Here is a 20,431-nt window from a genome sequence, read left to right as displayed (position 1 = left end):
GATTCTTGAAATAACCACGCTCTTGAAGATTACATAATTTATTAGATAATCTTAGGCTGACATCACACAGGCATTTCCAAAATTTCTCCATGAAAGAAACACCCAGATATTTTGTTTATATGTTTTGATGATCAAGATGATCAATGGTACTTGAAAACAGATGAGGGAGAGTCACACTAAAAGGACGTAACACAACATTCACCCACTGAGAAGTTGAAAATCTCCAGAAAGTGAATATGTCTTGTGTAGAAGATGACTATCCGGAAGCATGGAGAGGACACAGAGTGCAAGATCTCTGGCAGAAAGCACAGCCAAGGTCGTGGAAGGACTATGTCAGAGGTACACTTTTGTATAGAAGAATAGAGATGAGTTCATTGAGAAATCACATCCTGATGTGTTGTGTTGAGAAGAAGACACAGTGAAGCAACTTAAGATGTGGGTCGATCCAAGTTAATTGTGAAGAATATGCTATTGTCTTGAGCCTGTATTTTCTCCCTCAAAAGACTTGGTCTCTAGATAGCACTCACTCAGCAAAAATCAGTGGGAATGCTGGAAATGGGTTTCTAACAAGAGATTAATCTTTTCAGGGTGTAAATATGATTTAAGACATTGAAGCAAGCACCTGGCCATACAAGATCTGAAGTTAGAAGAGAGCACTGCATGGGTGCTACTGTCCAGTTTCCTTTCTTTATGTATACAGTCCAGTATCTTAGCCAGAGAAGGGCATCACACAGAATTGACAGCCAATTAAAGCAATAAGGATAATTCCTCACTGATACCCATTTCCCAAATGAGTCTCAATACTGGAAAATTTAAAGTTATCATTTATTGCACATTAGAAGTAAACTACTTGGTCTACCTTTCCCCTCTGCCACCTCCTTTCAACCTTGTTGGCCCATTGATGTGGTCTCCATCACAGCAGCGACTGCTTCACTTGCAGGGGCATCCCTTTGCCTTCGATCCCTTTCCGACAGGTTCTGGTGTTTGCCTTCCATGGTTCTACTCGCTGTGGCAGCCCGGATCTTGGGAGCCAAAAAGTCTTCCTGCCTCGGCTTTGCCGCCCGGCACGCTAGTGCTTCTTTTACGAATTTGAAAGATGTACCGAGCAATCTGTACCTAAGAAGCAGGCCAGAATTGAGACCTTCAGACAGCATCCGGGCCATTGACTTTAAGCTGGACTACTCCCACAATTTCACCAGCATGTTAGGCTACACAGACCCTCAGTTCAGCGAGCTCAGTCGGTTGTACCTCACCATCCACAGTGACCATGAGGGTGGTAATGTAAGTGCCCACACAAGCCATTTGGTGGGCAGCGCCCTTTCAGACCCTTACCTGTCCTTTGCAGCAGCCATGAATGGGCTGGCAGAGCCTCTACATGGACTAGTATATCAGTCTGACTGACACTGCTACAGAAGGAAGTTGGCAAGGACGTGTCAGACGAGAAGTAACGTGACAACATCTGGAACACACTCAACTCAGGATGGGTTGTCCCAGGATATGGTCATGCAGTACTAAGAGAGACTGATCCACAATATTCCTGACAGGGGGAGTTTGCTCTGAAACATCTGCCTAAGAATCCCATGTTTAAGCTGGTTTCTCGGCTCTATGAGATTGTTCCCAATATCCTCTTAGAGCAAGGAAAGTTTAAGAACCCTTGGCCCTACATAGATGCTCACAGTGGGATGCTGCTCCAGTATTATGGTATGACAGAAGTGAATTACTACACAGTCCTGTCCAGGGTGTCAAGGGCACTAGTTGTGCTGGCCCAGCTCATCTGGAGCAGAGCCCTGGCCTTCCCTCTAGTAAGGCCCAAGTCTCTAAGCACGGTTGGTCTGATGAAGTTTGTGGACTCTAAGTCAGGGTAAAATGGAAGATGGGGACATGGGAACTGACTATAGAAAAATGGAGAAGCTTTAAAATAATGTATAATTTTGTTTTGTCTCAGGGGCCTTTAAGACTTAATATTACACTGTATCTGAGGCACTGAAAATACATCTGAAGTTAAAATATAAACTAAGACTTGAAAGACAAAGTGACCCCTTCTCTCCTCACCAGCTAACCTCCCCCTACTGGTATGAGTTGCCCACGAGCTGTAGGATGACCGGGACTGATGCATGTGGTCATGGTTAGATCAGGCTAACAACACCTCTAGGTCTTTCACTTCCATGGAACATAAGCCTCTATGTTCTGACTTTGCTTTTCCCTGTTAATATGCTGTGGCACAGAACAAGGGTTCAGAAATGACAAGCCTCTTTGTCATTTGGTCCCAGGGTTTCTAGCCTTTCTCTTTGAACAGCAGTTACACATAGTTCCCATTGACTAGCAGATGGACCAAGGGCTGGGGGAATTTAAAAGAGCAAGCCTTCTTCTCATCCTGTGGGAAGGAAATTGTCCTTTATTTATCAGAGTCTTGTGCTCTTCCCTTAAGTAAGAGCTCATAGCATGGCATTTATTTTAGCTGCTCCATTTGCACAGATTTTCGGTGACTCACAATGCTCTATTACCTTTTCTTTGAGAAAGGGTTGAGATACACTCCTGTTTGTGCCCCCTCCTTGTCCCAAAACTCCTGCCTGTGCTTGTGTGGAACCCAACTCCAGGACCGCACTGTTGACATAAACACACTGCAACCCCTGGGTAACTGTGGCACACTCCTCGACCAGCAAGAAAACATGACCACCACCAGAGGATTTTTCTCAGATCACGCTTATTTGTGGAAGCCTCTTGGTTGAAGGGGAGAACAGGAAGCGAGGGGCCGAACTACCTTAGCTGTCCGCTTATATAGGGAGAAGGGCATACGGGCTTGCCATGATTGGTTGTCACCAGTCTGCTGACACCAGAGACCTCAGGATTGCCCGGAGACAGGTTATGTACTGCACATGAGCAGGGTGCAGTGCCTTAGCTGACAAGAGCATTACTATATATGGAGTTGTTTACCTCAAGTCGTGTGGGAGCCAGAGCCATCTTGTAATGGCATCCACATTTGGCTCCCCACAGTTCCCCCTTCTGTTTTAACTTGAGCACAAGCAACATTGGACTTACTCTCATACAAGTCTCCACCTCATGATGTGTGGACTGCTCGAAGGAGGCCATGTCCAAGGCACACCTTCTCCCGTGCAATGGGAACTAGCCCAGGGAGGTGCAAAGGCTACGCCAAAGACCGGGTTTTACATGCGCCTTCCCCAGTGCAATGAGACAAAGTAGTCTCGTGGGGGTGCAAAGGCCGCATGTGCAACCTAACTTAAGTGCTCTTTAAGGCTGAGAGCCAAATTTGGGGTGAGGCACCATCCTCCAATGCAGCGAATGCCTGGTAATAGCAACCATATCTCACTGATTTTGGGCGCACAGTCGGCACACCAACCATAGACAAAGTATGCGACCTCCCAGACAGCAAGCTATAAACAACCCCACCCCCACCCATTCTTTAAAGTAGGACACAGCAGAGGAGAGCCAAGAGGTAAGTCCCTCAGCAAATCCAGGATCTATGTGAGTAGCATTGATGGCAGTCACTGCTCTTCTTAGTTCATCAAGGTTGGCATTGAAATTTTTGGACCAATATGGGCTTGGGGAACGCTGATAATATTCCCCATCTCAGGTCTGCTGCGGTCTTGGTCACCATTGCTGTCAGTGACAGGAGCAGCAGGGACATCTTCTACAAAGGTCGACTCATTCTTGACGGGGCGTGTCAGCCGGGCTGGGACCCACTGTGGGGAGCCAAATGTGGACACCATTACAAGATGGCGCTGGCTCCCACACGACTTGAGGTAAACAACTCCATATATAGTAATGCTCTTGTCAGCTAAGGCACTGCACCCTGCTCATGTGCAGTACATAACCTGTCTCCGGGCAATCCCGAGGCCTCTGGTGTCAGCAGACTGGTGACAACCAATCATGGCAAGCCCGTATGCACTTCTCCCTATATAAGCGGACAGCTAGGGTAGTTCGGCCCCTCGCTTCCTGCTCTCCCCTTCAACCAAGAGGCTCCCACAATAAAGCGTGATCTGAGAAGAATCCTCTGGTGGTGGTCGTGTTTCCTCACTGGTTGAGGTACGTGCCACAACTGGTGCTGAAACCCGGGATTCTGGCACCACTTGTCGCGTGCCCCACTTCCCACCGGCAGGTAAAGGTGTGCAACAACAGGATTCTTCTGCGACCAACCTTTATTGTACAACACTTTAAGCAGGGGATCCCACGTGGAAGAAAAATGCACTGCTTATATATGCCCAGGAGACTCGTGTCGCTACCTGATTGGTGCACTCTCCAGTAACTCATTAGCATGTCCTGAGAGTGGGCTGTGACATATGTGGCACATGCGCACTAAATCTCTTGGCTGAGCAACAGCTCTGTTTGCTGAGTCCTCGGCGGGAAGCCGGCGCCATGTTAGGGTGCGGCACAAATGGCTCTCTACAGATAACTGTTAAAGTCATGATGCAGACTTCAGATTGTTCTTTATAAAATAAAAAATAATAAATGTTTTTATTAACAACAACAACAAAGAAACAACCTACTTGTAACCTGAGTTCTGGACTGTTGTTTAAGTGTACCACGCTGTTTAAATACAGAGACAGGAAGAACCTTGAGGAATCCTTCCCGAGGTAAAATGTTTTAATTGCAAAGTGAGAAAAATGGTATTCCCTAACCTAAATTCATGGTATGAAATGAATAAATGAAGATGAATAATTCTTGCAATAATTTACAGTTGTTTCTGCAGAAACCAGTGGCTTCTAATTGACTGAACTAATGACGTCTACTATTCCCTTATTGTTTGAGATATTAAAAAATTAAAAACACTCTAAGTGGCCTGTGGAAGTACTTGATAAAGAGAAGAAATGTGACCCTGTGATTCACTTAACTATTCCTATTGTTCCTTTAAAGAGTACAGAAATGTTTACAATTTGATTGTTCTATACTAACCATAATTATGAAATATGTGTTGAGATAAAATCAGACATATCTACTGTCTTCCTTTTTTTTTCCTTGCATTTGATGGAACCCAATGCTAAATACTTTCTGTATTTCTTTCTCTTTATCTTGGCATCAGGAACTAATTAACACCGATTTTCCTTTCTTTACACAGATATAAATATCCAGGCACAATTTGGCTTAGTAGTCCCTTTGCACACACAGTTTAATACATACTAATACCACTATTCAAGAGCACATACATACACACCTGCCAATGCACTAAAAGAAATGATTATATGACAGTATAATTGCTCCTGTATACTCAACCAAAGACTTGCAGTGGTCAAACCAAGAAGAAATATCTGTCCTTCTATTTCTTTAAATGCTATTTTCCCTTGTTCTCTCCACCTTCCTCATTCATTACTAACTAGCCTTTTGACATTTAAATTTGTACTTATCAAGCATCCACAACATTTTAATATGAAACAAGAAAAAAGTTAGTCAAGTCCCTGTTTTCTGGTTTATACATCTCATGTCAGGAAACTGAAGACTATGTTGTATACTAGCAAACACTGTTTTTTATTGTAGTGGCTAAACTGGAAAATTTTAAAGGAATCACTGCCTTGGGGTGTTTTTAATTTTTGTCAACTATTTACTTATTCAACTAATATGGAGTATTTATTATCACCTAGAAAACCCATTAATGTTTGTGAATTAATGAGAAAAAAAGTTCCAGAGTATAGCAAAGAAGACTGGTAATAGTCTAAAAAAAATGGAGGTGCTAGTGGAATCCAAGTATGTCTACCTGCAGACAGAGACCATTCTTTTAAGAGCACTTCTGTAGAGTACCTCATTTAAAAAAGTGAGGGACATTTACGTAGCATATAGAATCAACGTCCAGTTACAATATCTGCTTGTAGATCTCTGGTTCTTTCACCATCAGTTGAAGAGACTATCTTTGTCCAGTGCATATTCTTGTAAGCCTCTTCAAAGAGCCATTGAAAATAAAATATATGCTTTAATTTTACATAATTGCATTCTATTCCATTACTTTGTTGTCAACTTTCATGTAATATATTTTAAAGACATGCTACATTTCTTATGTGTCTGGAAGTTTTACTTCTATGTATGTATATGTACCACATGTGCACAATGTCTGCAGAAGTGAAAATATGTATTAGAAGCTGATAAAATTATAATTACAGATAGATGTGAGCTGCCATGTAGTGTCTAGGAAGCAGTCTCTAGTCTCATGGAAGAGCAGCCTGTGGTCTTACAAACCAAGCTATGCCTCTGTTTTTGGTGCCACACTTATTATTATAAGTTTTATAATATATTTATAATTTTATATATTATATAATAATATAAATTGTATGGCAATATAATTTATAATTATAAGAGTTTTAGGATGTATTCTTAACAGTTTTATTAAAAACAGAAATTTTGCTTTAATGAGTATATAATGGAGTCTATATTTTAGAAAATGTGATCATTTTAGCAGCTTTTTATACCATAAACATGGGATATCTTTCCAGTTGCTTTAGTCTCACGTTCTTTTGTAGATAATAGTGTAAGTTTTGACTAACTACATACCTGTATGTTTGTATGTTTTTTGAAGCTATTGAAAAACACTGTTTATTTGGTTTTGTTTTGTTTTTATATTGTTGCTATTAGTTAGAAACACAATTGAGTTTTCTAAATATTTCATAGTCTGCAACTTGGTTTACTCATTAGTCCTAAAGAGATTTTTCTTTCATGTTTTTTATGTAGTGTTTAGAGAGATCTATATGCAGGATAGTGTAACTTATGTAATCCCTCTTATGGGATATTCCAAAACTAAAGGAAAACAGAAGTAAAGAATGGAATGGAGGTCCCCAGAAATTAGACATGAGAGGAAATGTGAAATTACTCAGTGAGTATGAAACTAAAATCATGTAACATGAGCCATTTCTAATCAACTCTGGAATAACAGAGAATACAGTTAAAAATACTGTACTGTTCACCTAAAGTATGGCAGCAATGGTAGCATTCATGCTGCTTTGCAAAAGTAAGAACAAGGAAATGGAGAGGAACACTAAATGTTCACAAAGTGATGGACACAGACTACCTCAAACTGTCCTATGATCCTGTAACTATGCATATGTATGTATACGAAACTTATGAAAGTGCACACAAAAACTATGTACAGATTTCTGTTGCTTAATGACATCAAAAACAAAAACTTTTAAAAAGAAGATTTTTAATAATAAGGAATTGGCCAATAGATAAATTAATGAACACATCTTAAAGCAAGAAACCTTTTGGACACTACACATTAGTGCATGAAAACCAACTGCCCATGTGTTTGGAGGGACCACAAACCATTCTTTCTCGAGATAAGATTGGAAAATCTATAAGACCCGGTGCATTTGAATACAAGCATGAGCTTATTTCTTCATGCTTATAAATAAATGGAATATGATTGAAGGTTGAATAACACCTTCTACAGCAGGAAGGGGAAGGGGTCAGGTAACAGCCAAGGTGATAACTGAACTGACTTTCTTTTCTAAGAATAAAGAACAGGAATCGTGGACACAGGTCGTATGCGTTATTCACTGACAGTATGGGAAAGTGAAAAGGAAGAAGTCTGAGCCACTGGCATCTAACGATCCTTCATCATTGAGAGAGAACAGGGAGAGCCCTGCAGGCAGAGTTTCTATTTGAATCATTTTTTCCATCACAGAGTATTTCTATAAACAGAGGCTGATTCTTCTCCTATAAGTAACCCTCCCATATATATGACTTGGACAAGCAGTGGAGTCTTATGTGTTACAACAGAGCCTTTAAAACAGAAACCACACATTGCTACTGCAACTATTTTTCTCATTTATTTTAAATGGTTGTTATAATCATTTGTACATCAATAAATATATTTAGTATGATTAGACATCAAAAATTGTTACAGAATAACCAACAATGACCTTTACCCTCGTGTGTACAATTTTTCTCCGACTCAAGCACACAGATAACTTTTCTGCCAGAAGTTCATTGTGCTTACATTACAAACTCTCATTCTCCACCCAACTCTGCCCCCAAGGCCTCCATCCTTGAACCTCGAGCAATCTGTGCTTTTGGCATTGCACGACACCGAATTATTAAAAGGACATGGTTAACAGATTCACAATACCCTTCTGGTTTGGTTTTTGGCAACTTGCTCTATCGTATGGTACAAATAATCATTAAATTAAACAGTACACACTTATAGCTTTATAGCAATTGCTCACATAGCTAGTGCCAAGTTTCTCATAATAGCTTCACATCTAATTACTATATAATCTTCAGATATAAATAACACTCTAGCTTATAATCAGTAACTATAATATACTTACTAGCAAGGTACCCACATGTGTCAATGTACATGGGCTGAAGTGGTAAGAAATAATAGAGTTTTATAAATAGAAATTATCTAAGTTTCTAGTAAAGAATTTTCACAGATACTAAGAACTAAATGAATGAGATAAGATACATTAATTCAGTCTTTATGTTATCTTACATAGGATAGTATCTATGTGAATATAATAGTAGCGACTGATTATTTATTGGCTATTGGAATTGAGCACAAGCTTTGTAAGCACAAAATCTGCAAAAGAAGCAGTATGACCTCTGCATTCATGAAATTATCCTTCAATTTTAGAAACAGAAATTGCACTATTATATAACCTCAGTATTTTGAAAATATAGTTTAGAGATTAGAAAGAAAATTATACTGAATAATTAAAATGATGATTTTGAAATTGTATTCTACATTTTAAACATAAAACCAGATATTACTGCACCATTATTTCAAAATCACTAGTGATACTATTCACTGTCCATGACATAGGTTTTGAAGGAACTACTGACCCAAGTAACCAAGAAAGTAGCATCCTATATTTCAGACCAAGAATTCAAAAACTGAAGTTCAGCAGATGTATGGTCAAGGACCTGGAGAGAAAGAAATGCAGATTCTTTTCTTTATGATACCTAACAGAAAAGCAGAATAAGAAAAATGTAAAAATCAAATGCTTTCTTTTCATAAAAAAAATCCCATTGTCAATTGGCTAGATCTGAGATATGGAAGTATATGGATAAAAAGTTTTAAGAAAGAATTATATGTGCCTGAGCACATCTAAACTCAGCTATGGAAGACAGACAGGAGCTTCAAGAGAATATAAAGTAATTAAGACTGAGATAGTATTAGTTTAACTCTAGGATTTACCTAGTTCCTAGTAGGATTTGATCAGAAAAACATCACTACCCAGCAAGAGAATCCTTTCAAGCCCTAGAGTAATTCTGTTATGGGTTTGCTTAAGATCATGAATGGAAAGAACTGTTGTTTGCTTACATTTTTGGTGCTTATGATAGTTTATAGCCTTTTCATATGAACTTTATTTGATAGAAGATAAATTTTAAGCAAAATGTTATTTTGTTCATTCCATGAGTCTATCATATTAAACATAGTAAGATCCACTAATATTGAAGTTTAACACATGGACCACTTTGTGTTCTTTATGTCAGATCACATAGAAATGCCAAATCTTAGACAAAGATGATATTTAAGATTTGATGGTTGATTTATATTAAAACATGTCTAAATTTTAGATAATGACCACAGAGTAAATAGACACCATATAGTATTTTCTCTGCTTAGGGACACTTGAAAATATCCTATTCTGACAGCATAAATCCTTGTCATAACCACTGATATTTAAATCATTGTTACTTACTTTTAAAAGTTCATACAGGGTACCCTGATCAAATCCACCTTCATTATCCCCTACCACTGTCACCCGGAAACCCAAAAGATGTTATGCCATCCCACAAACATTCTTGATCACCTGTGTTCATACCAACTTTACTTATAATAGCCAGAAACTGGAAACAACACAGATGTCTCCTCAAGATCCTAATGAATTAGGAAAATGTAGTTCATTTACACAATGGGATATCACTCAGCTACTTAAAACAAGGATATCATAAATTTTGCAGGTAAATGGATGAAACTAGAAAATATTATCCTAAGTGTTGCAACCAAACCACAAAAGGACTTGCATGGTATGTATTCTCTTATACGTGAATATTAGCCAGAAAGTACAGGATAGCCATGCTATAATCAACAGACCCAAAAGGTCAAATAACCAGGAGGATCCAATGGTTGAATCTTTCTCAGAAGAGGAAATGCAATGGAGGGAGGAAACTAAGAGAGTGTGGGGAAAGGGGGAAATTCAGAAGAGAGATAAGGTGTAAGGAGGACAGGGGTGAGAGAATAGAAGTTGGCAGTAGGCAAGGGGAGAGCATCTCTGAAACTTCCCAGAGATCTGGAAGCCCCAGGGAGTCTATGGAGGTGATTCTAGATGGTATTCCTATAAGTGGAGCCTAAAGTGGCCACACTTCCTGTAGCCAGGCAGGTCTTCCAGTGGAGGGGTGATATCAGCAACCCACCTACAAAACCTTTAACATAAAATGTGTCTTGACTATACCATATGCAGAGACAAAAATAGAGCAGAGACAGAGGGAATGAGCAACCAATTACTGGCCCAAATGGTCAGCCATCCCATGGGCAAACATTAATTCCTAGCACTATCACTAATACTCAGGTTTTCTTGCAGATAAGAACCTAGCATATCTGTTCTCTGAGCTTCACCCAACATCTGACTGAAACAGATGCAAATACCCAAAGCCAAACATTAGATGGAGATAGTGGAGTCTTTTAGAAGAGCTGGGGGAAGGACAGAGGGACAAGAAGAGAACAGGGACTCCACTGAAGATCAATAGAATCAAATAACCAGAAACTTTGGGGATGCCCAGAGGCTGAACCACCAACCAAAGACTGAGCATTGGCCTCTTTGCATGCATGTAGCTCAGGTGCAGCTTAGTTTTCTTGCAGGATGCCTAACAACAGGAGTGGGGTCTTATTCTGAATCTGCCACACGACTGTGGATCCTGTACTCCTAAGTGGGCTGCCTTGTTTGGCATCAGTGGATGTGGATCTTCCTAAACCTGTAGTAACAGGATTTGCCAGAGGTTATCTATTCGTGGAGGAGTAGGAAAGAAGGGTGGAGTTGGAGATATGTGAGGGAGTGAATAGGAGAAGAGGGGGTGCTGATATTGGGATATAAAATGCATAGAAATCCCAGAGACCACCACTTCTTCAATATTTATAAAAGTTTTCTTGCAATATTTTCCCTCTACTTGTCATGAAATGATTTCCACAGTTATGAATCATTCCCAGGATCAAGAAGAAAAAGTAATCAGTGTTACTGTCACTCAAAACACCATACATGTGGAGTAATCAGGAAAGCATTCCAGTCCTTACAAGCAAATCTTTGCTATTCCTTGAAGATTGATAAAAGGGGCATGTTGAATACCCAATGGCATCTTCCCAAATGTTGAGGTTTGGTCTTTTGGTATGTATGTTAATGCTAAATACTGCACCCTAGAGCCTGGTTGGCCCCAATAACAAGAGAAATTCCATAAAGGCCTAAGTGATATATATAATCTTGATCCCCAAGTTATCCCTGATTGATATTGGTAAATAAGTATGTCTACAGCTTATAGCTGGGCATAGGATAGGCAGAGTTTCTGGTTTCCAGGCTTTGGGTGAGAGTCAGGAGACAGGAGGAAGAAGGAACAGAAAGCAGAAGGAAGACGCCATGGGCTATGGAAATATAAGAGCTGGCCATGTATGCAGTAAGTCAGAATAAGAACAGCTCAATGAAGAAAATTGTAAGTCATAATTCAGAGTTACCATAAATATCAAAGTTACATTTCTTTTATCTGGGAGCTGAATGATCAAAGGCAGGGTGCAAACTATCATTTAATATTAAATAATTACCACAACATTAACATAAGCACAAATCTTTGCTATTGTTTATGCAGTACACAGACACAAACATACAGACAGCACGGGCAATCCCCTGAACACAACCACACACTGAGTCACACACATGCACACACACACACAAACACACACACACACACACACACACATACACACAGGCATTCACAGATAATAGACAGTATATTTTAACTTTTCCATATAAATTTTTGGGAATATATATGATACTAACAGGAAAGTGTTGACAAATACAAATAGAAATGCTCAATTGCATATGGAAAATATGCTCAAAGGCAAAAATATTAGAATGTTACTGATACCCCATGACTCAATCCAGCCTCACAAATTTCTGTAAAATAAGCAGGGAATATTGCATGAACTACGCTCAGTGTCTTTGGAGTGTTTTATTTTTCAACCTACATCAATAGATTTGAAAAGTATATTTATACTTATTGATCTATAGTATTGATCTTTGTAAACTAACCTAAGGGAATAATTCAAAAGTAGAAAAACTATATATGAAGATTGTTCCAGTGTTAAATATAACATAAAATTAAATATCTGAAAATGGGCATCAGGAAGACCTGATTTTTTTTTATTGCGTAAAAGTAATCAAGATATATTAAGCAAGCTATTTGACTCCTGAGTCCTAAGTTTCTGTTGCTTTGTTTAATTTTTAACAACAATGTGTTTTGCAGAGCATCTTCACAAATGAACTTACAATGGTTGGGATAGTATTAACAAAAGCTGTACAAGTTCAACCTGGATCAAACTCCAAGAATGGAGAAAGGAGTTAAGTAAACAATACCTTCCCCAACCATGGATCTATTGGAGATTGTTATCTTCTGACAGAGGACCAGATCATTTTATCAAAGTGTGCAGGCCCCAGATCTATGACACCTTAGAAGGTCACATATCCAAGAATATTTAGAAAACAGAAATTAAACTTGATATTAGATTTTTTTAAAGGACACAAAGTTTGGTGGATATGGAAAAAAGAGGGATCTGGGGAAAGTTGGGAAGAGGTGGATGCAATATTTTAAATATATTTTACATGAAATTATCGAAGAAGTAATAAAGATAGGAAAACCATATATTCACTGTAGTATACATATGTATGTATATGTGTAAGGTATATATATATATATATATATATATATATATATATATATATATATATATATATATATATATATATATATTCCTTAGATGAGTTGATTCTATGAAAAAGAAATTAAAGGTGGAGTTTTGGTTTTTCAAGCGGTAGTACTTATCTGTGGCCTAACACTGTGAAACAAAGTAATTGTTAAACTATCTGAATAGAGTGTTTGAGTGTTCTTATTTTCAGTGCAGGTGCCTGCACACACACACACACACACACACACACACACACACACACACACACACACACACACACATGATTTGAAACACCATGAAGGGAAGGCATAATTTTCTCAATATGTCCTTAAATCCAAATATTCTTCACTATCCTGAACTATCAACCCTACACTCATATATGTATGTCTCTTTTTGCTTCCTAATAATCTTAAAATCCTCCTCGTCTTCACTCCCTAAACAGAAATTTCCTAAAAGCCTTGGGGCAGAAATTGATGAGATAAATAATCATAGAATAGTATCTATGTATAAGAAATTCACTAATAAATGATATGGGCTAAAGTCTCACATTTGTGGCTACATGATAATGATGGTTTTGTTACCTCTTACCAAACACAGCTAGACTGCTGGTTTGCCCTGACCTCTGATTAGCTGGTTAATAAACTATGATTTGATAAGTTTTTAGTGGGTATTAAGTGGCACGATCTATACTCTGTTCACAAGGTAGGAATTTCATCTCTGAAACACACCTTATAAGAAAGTACAGGGTAATATTGACACATGGAAATCAATAATGTGTTGGTTCAGTAGTCAAGGCTCTTAATCTATTACCATTTCATCATTTTGAATGATTGAACACTTTTTTTCTTCTCAATGCTGTTGTATTGAGCAATCAGGCTGAGTCAGCCCCATTTAAAGGAACACATTTTTAAAGTTCAGGATTTGTAGTTAGATACAAGGCAGTTGATGTGGTTTCCTGAATTGTAAGATGACTGAGACCTCCAAAGTGCTCACCTACATGCTGGGTCTAAAGGGTAGTGAGGTAGAGAAGCACTCACCATCAACTACAGTATAATACTACTCTGCTCTGATGTGCATGAATTTCCTCTTTTGTTACAGTATTTATATCTATATTTCTATAGATAAAAACAGATTACATAAAAATAGAGACAGAGAAGATAAAGAATACACACACACACACACACACATATATACATATACACCCAGGTATATATGTACATACATACATACATACATACATACATACACACATACATATATGAATGAGGACTAGAGTTCAAATTGCTAGGACCCAAGAAAAAACTCAGACATGGCAATGAATATTTTGGATTTGTGTTACTCTGAAGTTGTGACATACAGGCCAGTTGTCACTAAAGGATGTTGGCCAGCAAGACTGTCTGAAATGGTGATGTTTCAGTTCAATTAAAGACCCAGCCTCAAGAGAATAAGGTGGGAAGCAACATAAGATACCCAATGTCCTCTCAGGATATTTTTAGGACATTGTAAACTAGAGATGTACAAAAGTGAATAATGATATTATTAATTTATCACAGGACTGGGTTCACACTAGTTACTTAATAAAATATTATTCTTGTCAATACTGTAGCTGTTTAGGCACCGGCCATGCCTGCTAGAAATTCAGCAATTGGAGAGGGAGAAAGAGGGCAAAAGTGATAGATGGGTGGGTGGTGGATAATGGTGAAGGAGAATTCATGAATGAATGTATATATACATATATATGTATATATCCATACATATGTGTGTGTTTATTGTGAAAGAATATATTAAATAAGATTGTATTTGAAATAAAGTTGGGAAAAATCTACTTTCATGAACCCTGCACATGTCAACCTTGTCAGCACTGCCTAAGCAGTAGCTTAACATTTCCACACACATAATTATTTATATATATTTGGTATCACATATTATACCCTAGAGATGGTTAAAGAAATAGAAGGACATGAGTTAGTTATATGCACCTATAATGAGTTGACTATTTGATTTGGGCATTCTTTGAGGAAGAACATCCTGGAATCCACCACCCTTTGGACTAGTCTTTTTTTTTTTTTTTTACCATTTTGACTTGCTGTAAATGAGCAATACGTATCTACAACAGCTAAGGATTCCCTTACAATCCTATATCAAGTCTTGAGATTTGTGTTGACAACCAGAAATTCCATAAAAAAAATGCCTGAGTTTTTGTCAAATAATTCATTCTCCAGTGTACATTTCACTGCTGCCATTTACTCTGGTGCCTCACAATGTTTTTTGTAAAGATTAAATGGGCTATTAAATATATGGTGGTTAGCGCTGTGTAGGCTAATAAATCATAGCACTTAACACAAATGCTTGTGAGTGTGTTCTTGCCTCTATCGTGAAAGCAAGGAATATCAACTGTCTCAGAAAAGACTTGTTGTTGGCTTCATTCATCTAACTCATTGGTTTATTCTCTTCCTCTACCACCAACCACCCATCTTTCTTTCTTGACCTCTTCTTCTCTTCCTCTCAATTGCCTGGATTTTTACCAGTCTTGATTGATGCCTAAATAGCTACAGTATTGACAATGATAATCTTACTAAATATTTACTGTAAACTAAGTCCTATGATAAATCAATGATATTATCTGTATCTTGGAACCAATTCATTAAGACTAATAATTTCATTATTTATATTTGTACATCTGTAGCTCTGAATGTCCTAAAAACATCCTGTGAGGACACTGGACATCTTCTTCTGTTTCTCTCCCTTATTCTCTTGAAACAGGGTTGTTCAGTAAATCGGTAAGTCGCCATTCAGAAAGCTTTGCTGGCTAGTATGTTTCATGGCTTTCCTGTATATACCTGACAACCCCAGAGTTACAGACAAAGCACTCATTGCCACATCTGAGTTTTTCATTGGTCCTAATAATTTGAACTTCAGTCCTTATTCTTTTTCATCAAGTTCTTTTATCCCCTGAGTCATATCACCAAACCAGAAGTGATATTTTAAGTAACAAATCACATCTCACATCACTCAGCATATTAAAGGTGTAGTGAGAATTGTGAACACAGGTGGTCTAAACTCTAATAATATCATCTTATAAAGCCTCTTTTTGGGTCCAAGTGTATTGCATTTATTCCCTGTATCATCCTACTTCTCACCCCTAATCTACTTAATTGACATCGACGGCACTTTCAGAATGCACATTGGTATTTTCCCCTTTGTTCTTGACTACTTTCCTTTGCAAATATGTTCTCCACTGTCCTACCTTTGAAACTGCTGGTATATTTTTAAGTCTGAATGCATTTTTCTACTGTGAAGATGGTGTCTTTGTTAGGGTTATTATTGGTATGAAGAGACACCAAGACCATATCAACTCTTATAGAATAAAGCATTTACTTGGACATATCTTAGAATTAAGATATCTAGTATAATGTCATCATGGCAGAAAGCATGGTGCCAGGCTAGCCGTCATGGAAGCTGGAGAAGTTGTATATGCAGATCAGCAGGTAGCATGAAATGAGAGACACTCTGGCTTGGCTTGAACATTTGAAATCCCAAAGCTCACCTCAGTGACACCCTTCCTCCATTAAGACCACATCTATTCCAACAAGATTGTATGTCCTAATTCCTGTCAAGTAACATACTCTCTAATGACATAGCTTTCAAATATATAAGCTTACAATTGTCATTCCTATTCAAACCAGCACATTTCATTCTCTGGTCCCTATAGGCTTGAAATCATATCATAAAACAAAACTGAATTCTGTCCTATTTCAAGTACCTCTCTAGTCTATTCCTATCTTAATACTGCTTAAAAGTTCAAAGTTAAAAGTCTCTTTTGAGATAGATGTCAACCTCTTAACTATAATCCCCTATGAAGCAAAATCAAAAATCATGTGTCATACTTAAAACATACAATGGCCTAGAGTATGCATTGCCATTACAAATGAGAGGAAGAGGGAGTATAATGAGGAAATATGGAACCAAAAAAAAAAAAAAAAAAAAAACTTCAAACCAGAAGAGTAAACTCTAAAGAGTAAACTCTAAACCCTTCATCTCCATGTCTGATAGCAAAGCAGGTTTTGGCTCATTCTTCTTTCAGCTTTGTAGACTGCAGCATCCTCTCTCTTAGTCTGCTTTCAATCTCTTTTAGCAGCTGTCCTTGGCAGCAACTCTGGTATCTCCAGGATTCACCTTTACAATTTTATTCAAAGGCCTCTCTGTGGCTTCATACAGGGACATCCTGGCACACTCCTGCCCTTGGTGGCTTTCCTTAGTTTTGGGTAGGCAGAATAGATTCTATTACTTCTTCTTTTTTTTTTTTTTTTGTATTCTTGACATTGAAGCCATAACTATATGGCTGAAGCTGCCACATTATGGTGCTTGCTGGGACTGGAGCATGAACTCCTAATTTAATTACATCTGTGTCAACTTCCTATTTTTAATGGTTTCCTTCGCTGTCAACTTTTGGCTCTTTTGGAAATTACTCTAGCAACCAAGTTGACCTTAAACTCAGAATTCCAATGGCTCTTCCTCTTGGGAATAGAGATTAAAGACCTGTGTCACTATACCTGGTCCCATGATTTTCTTCCATTTCTTTTTAGAAGTTGGCATTTTAGCTGGGTAGGATACTTCTTTGAGGCCACCCCTCTATTTATGCCAGTGGCTCTTAACCTTCTTAAAGTTGTGACCTTTTAATACAGTGCCTAATATTATGGTGAGCCCCAACTGTAAAATTGTCTCATTGCTACTTCATAACTGTATCTTCTTTTGTTGCTGATATAAATCAAAATATAAATATATGGTATACAAGATATCTCATAATCCCCAAAATGCTTAGGACCCACAGATTGAGAATTGCTGTTTTATTTCATTTAGGATCAGGCTTTTCTTTAAACATTTTCCTTTTTCTCCTTACTCTTAACTGTCCATCTGCATAAGTGTGTCCACCTATACTCAAGCAACCCAGTCAATATCAGGCTGTTTGGAAATTTCCTCTGCCAAAGTTGTTAATCTATAACACTTCAATTTAGCCACAGGCAGATTTCTTGGACAAGGACCAAAAGTAGTCATCTTTAATAAAATATCATAAAAGAGATCTATTAGCCACATAAATATTTTTATCCTTGAAACATATTAAGCTGAGCGTCTCAATTCAAACAATTACTAACACTGCTGTTTTCAATGCTCCTACTAGTATAGGCCATTATAGCCCCACTTTTCTAGCCCTAAGTTCCAAGGGTTAAATATTCCTCCAAACACAAGAATTATCTGCCTTGAAACAATTCTCTAATCCCTGGTACCAATTTTTTCTTAGTTAGTATGTCTATTACTATAAAGAAACATCATGAACATGTAAACTCTTATAAAAACACATTTAATTAGAACTGGTTTATAGTCAGTGTTTTAGTCCATCATTTTTATGGCAGGAAGCATATTTGTGCACAAGCTGATACACAGCTAAAAGTTCTACATCTGGATTGGCAGGCAGCAAGAAGAAAGCAACATTTGACCTGTCTAGAGCACTTGAAACCCCAAAGCTCACCTTTTTGACACACTTCCTCCAACGCTACACATATTCTAACAACACCACACCTCCTAATCTCTGTCATGTAGCATCACTCCATGACTAATAATCTAAATATATGAGCCTATGAGGGCCATTTCTATTTAGATTGCCAGACATGGTGATAAACTTCCTTATATGACTAAATGCTTTTTCTTTAAAACCTCCTCAGTATTTTCTTACTTTTTATTGAAAAAATTTAAACACAAGAAATAAACTGGTATATTCCTAGTCTATAGTTATTTGTTTGTAAAGGATTTATAAACTACTCCTCATATCATATCTAAGCACATAGAAAACAAATATCTCCTAAATAAATTATACAACTGCAGGAAGATAATCTAAAACCATATTCAACATATTAAGAGTCATGTATTACAAAGAACCATTAGCAACATAATACTGAAATTGGGGTAAATTGTGTAATTGTATATGCTCATTCCTTCCTAAGTTTAGGATGAAATTAACTCATCAGGAAGGACATCCATCTTCTGTGTAAATTATGACAACATATATTATGTAACTAAATCACTAACAACTATAAATAAAACAAATTTAAAACCAGAAATATATACATTACTTTCTCCATATTTTAAAAGGAATTTTGCTGCTGTATCACAAAGAAAACATTAATTGCTTCAAAAATCATAAGTTCAGAGACAGTTGTAAGATTCAGACTCCATTCTCCACCTTCCTAAGAACAGGGAGAAATGATAAACTCTGAGAAAGGTCTACCACTGGATTTGGATGGCTTGGGCAAGTCCTTAGCAAGTTTTGAGGAAAAGCAGGGAGTCTCCAATAGCAAAAGGGAAAACTAGATATGTTTGAAGCAAATCATGGCTTCTCAGTATTTCACTTTCTAAATTTAGGAATGGATGTAGACCAAATTTGAGTACTTCTGATGCTGAGTGGCCAACTCAGTTTAGTTAGAATGAGATAGGATAGTAAGAGGTACTTTATATAGTCATCTGATAAAAGCCACTTAGAAAATTAGAGGCAGTGATGTTGGGCTGTGATTTCAATACAATAATTGAAAAACAGAATTCTCTTCATCTTTAAATTGTAGGATACGAAAGTATTAAGTGAAAAAAAACATACCAGGTTGTACTTTCTGAAGTGTGTTTTTGAGGCATCTATGTAAGTAACCCTCAGTCCTCAGCCTGCTGAGTAGTGCCCTTGCATGCCATTCTTGTGTCGAAAAGTAAATATATGGAATTTCATCAGTTTCATGGAGATATTATATGTTGAATTGTTCAAAGAAAAAATGGGACATCATAAAATGCCAAAATTTTTGTAAGACAAAAAACACTGTCAATAGGTCAGAACAGCAACCAACAGATTGGGAAAAGATCTTTATCAATCCTACATCAAAGAGAGGACTAATATCCAATATATATAAAGAAATCAAAAAGTTAGACCCATCATGGAAATGCAAATTAAAACCAACCTGAGATTCCACATCACACCAGTCAGAATGGCTAAGATCAAAAATTCGGGTGACAGCAGATGCTGGTGAGGATGCAGAGAAAGAAGAAAACTCCTCCACTGTTGATAGGATTGCAAGCAGGTACAACCATTCTGGAAATAAGTCTGGCAGTTCCTCAGAAAATTGTACACAGTACTACCTGAAGATTCAGCTATACTACTCCTGCTCATATTCCCTAAAGGAAACCCAAACATATAGCAAGGATACATGTTCCATCATGTTCATAACAGCCTTAATTACAATAGCTAGAAGATGGAAGGAACCCAGATGTGCTTCAACAGGAATGGATACAAAAAGTGTAGTACATTTACACAGTGGAATATTACTCAGCTATTAAAAATAATGACTTCCTGAAATTATTAGGCAAATAGATAGAACAAGAAGCTATCATCCTGACTGACAAAACCCAATCACAAAAGAAGGCACAAGGTATACACTCACTGATAAGCAGATACTAGCCTAAAAAGCTCAAAATATTCAAGAAACAATTTATATATCTTAT

General features: G+C 37.6%; 1 pseudogene across 1 annotated transcript; it reads left to right on the top strand.

Annotated features, from left to right (window-relative positions):
* Positions 1–993: 993 nt before the first annotated feature.
* Positions 994–1,865, top strand: LOC308438130 (citrate synthase, mitochondrial-like; annotated as a pseudogene). Its single transcript has one exon. The product of its transcript is annotated as a citrate synthase, mitochondrial-like (transcript).
* The last annotated feature ends 18,566 nt before the right edge of the window (positions 1,866–20,431 follow it).

The sequence above is a fragment of the Micromys minutus genome (genome assembly GCF_963924665.1).
Source record: "Micromys minutus genome assembly, chromosome: 27".
NCBI lineage: Eukaryota > Metazoa > Chordata > Mammalia > Rodentia > Muridae > Micromys > Micromys minutus.
The sequence above is the reverse complement of the archived record's forward strand: the minus strand, read 5'-3'. Positions and strand labels throughout refer to the sequence as shown.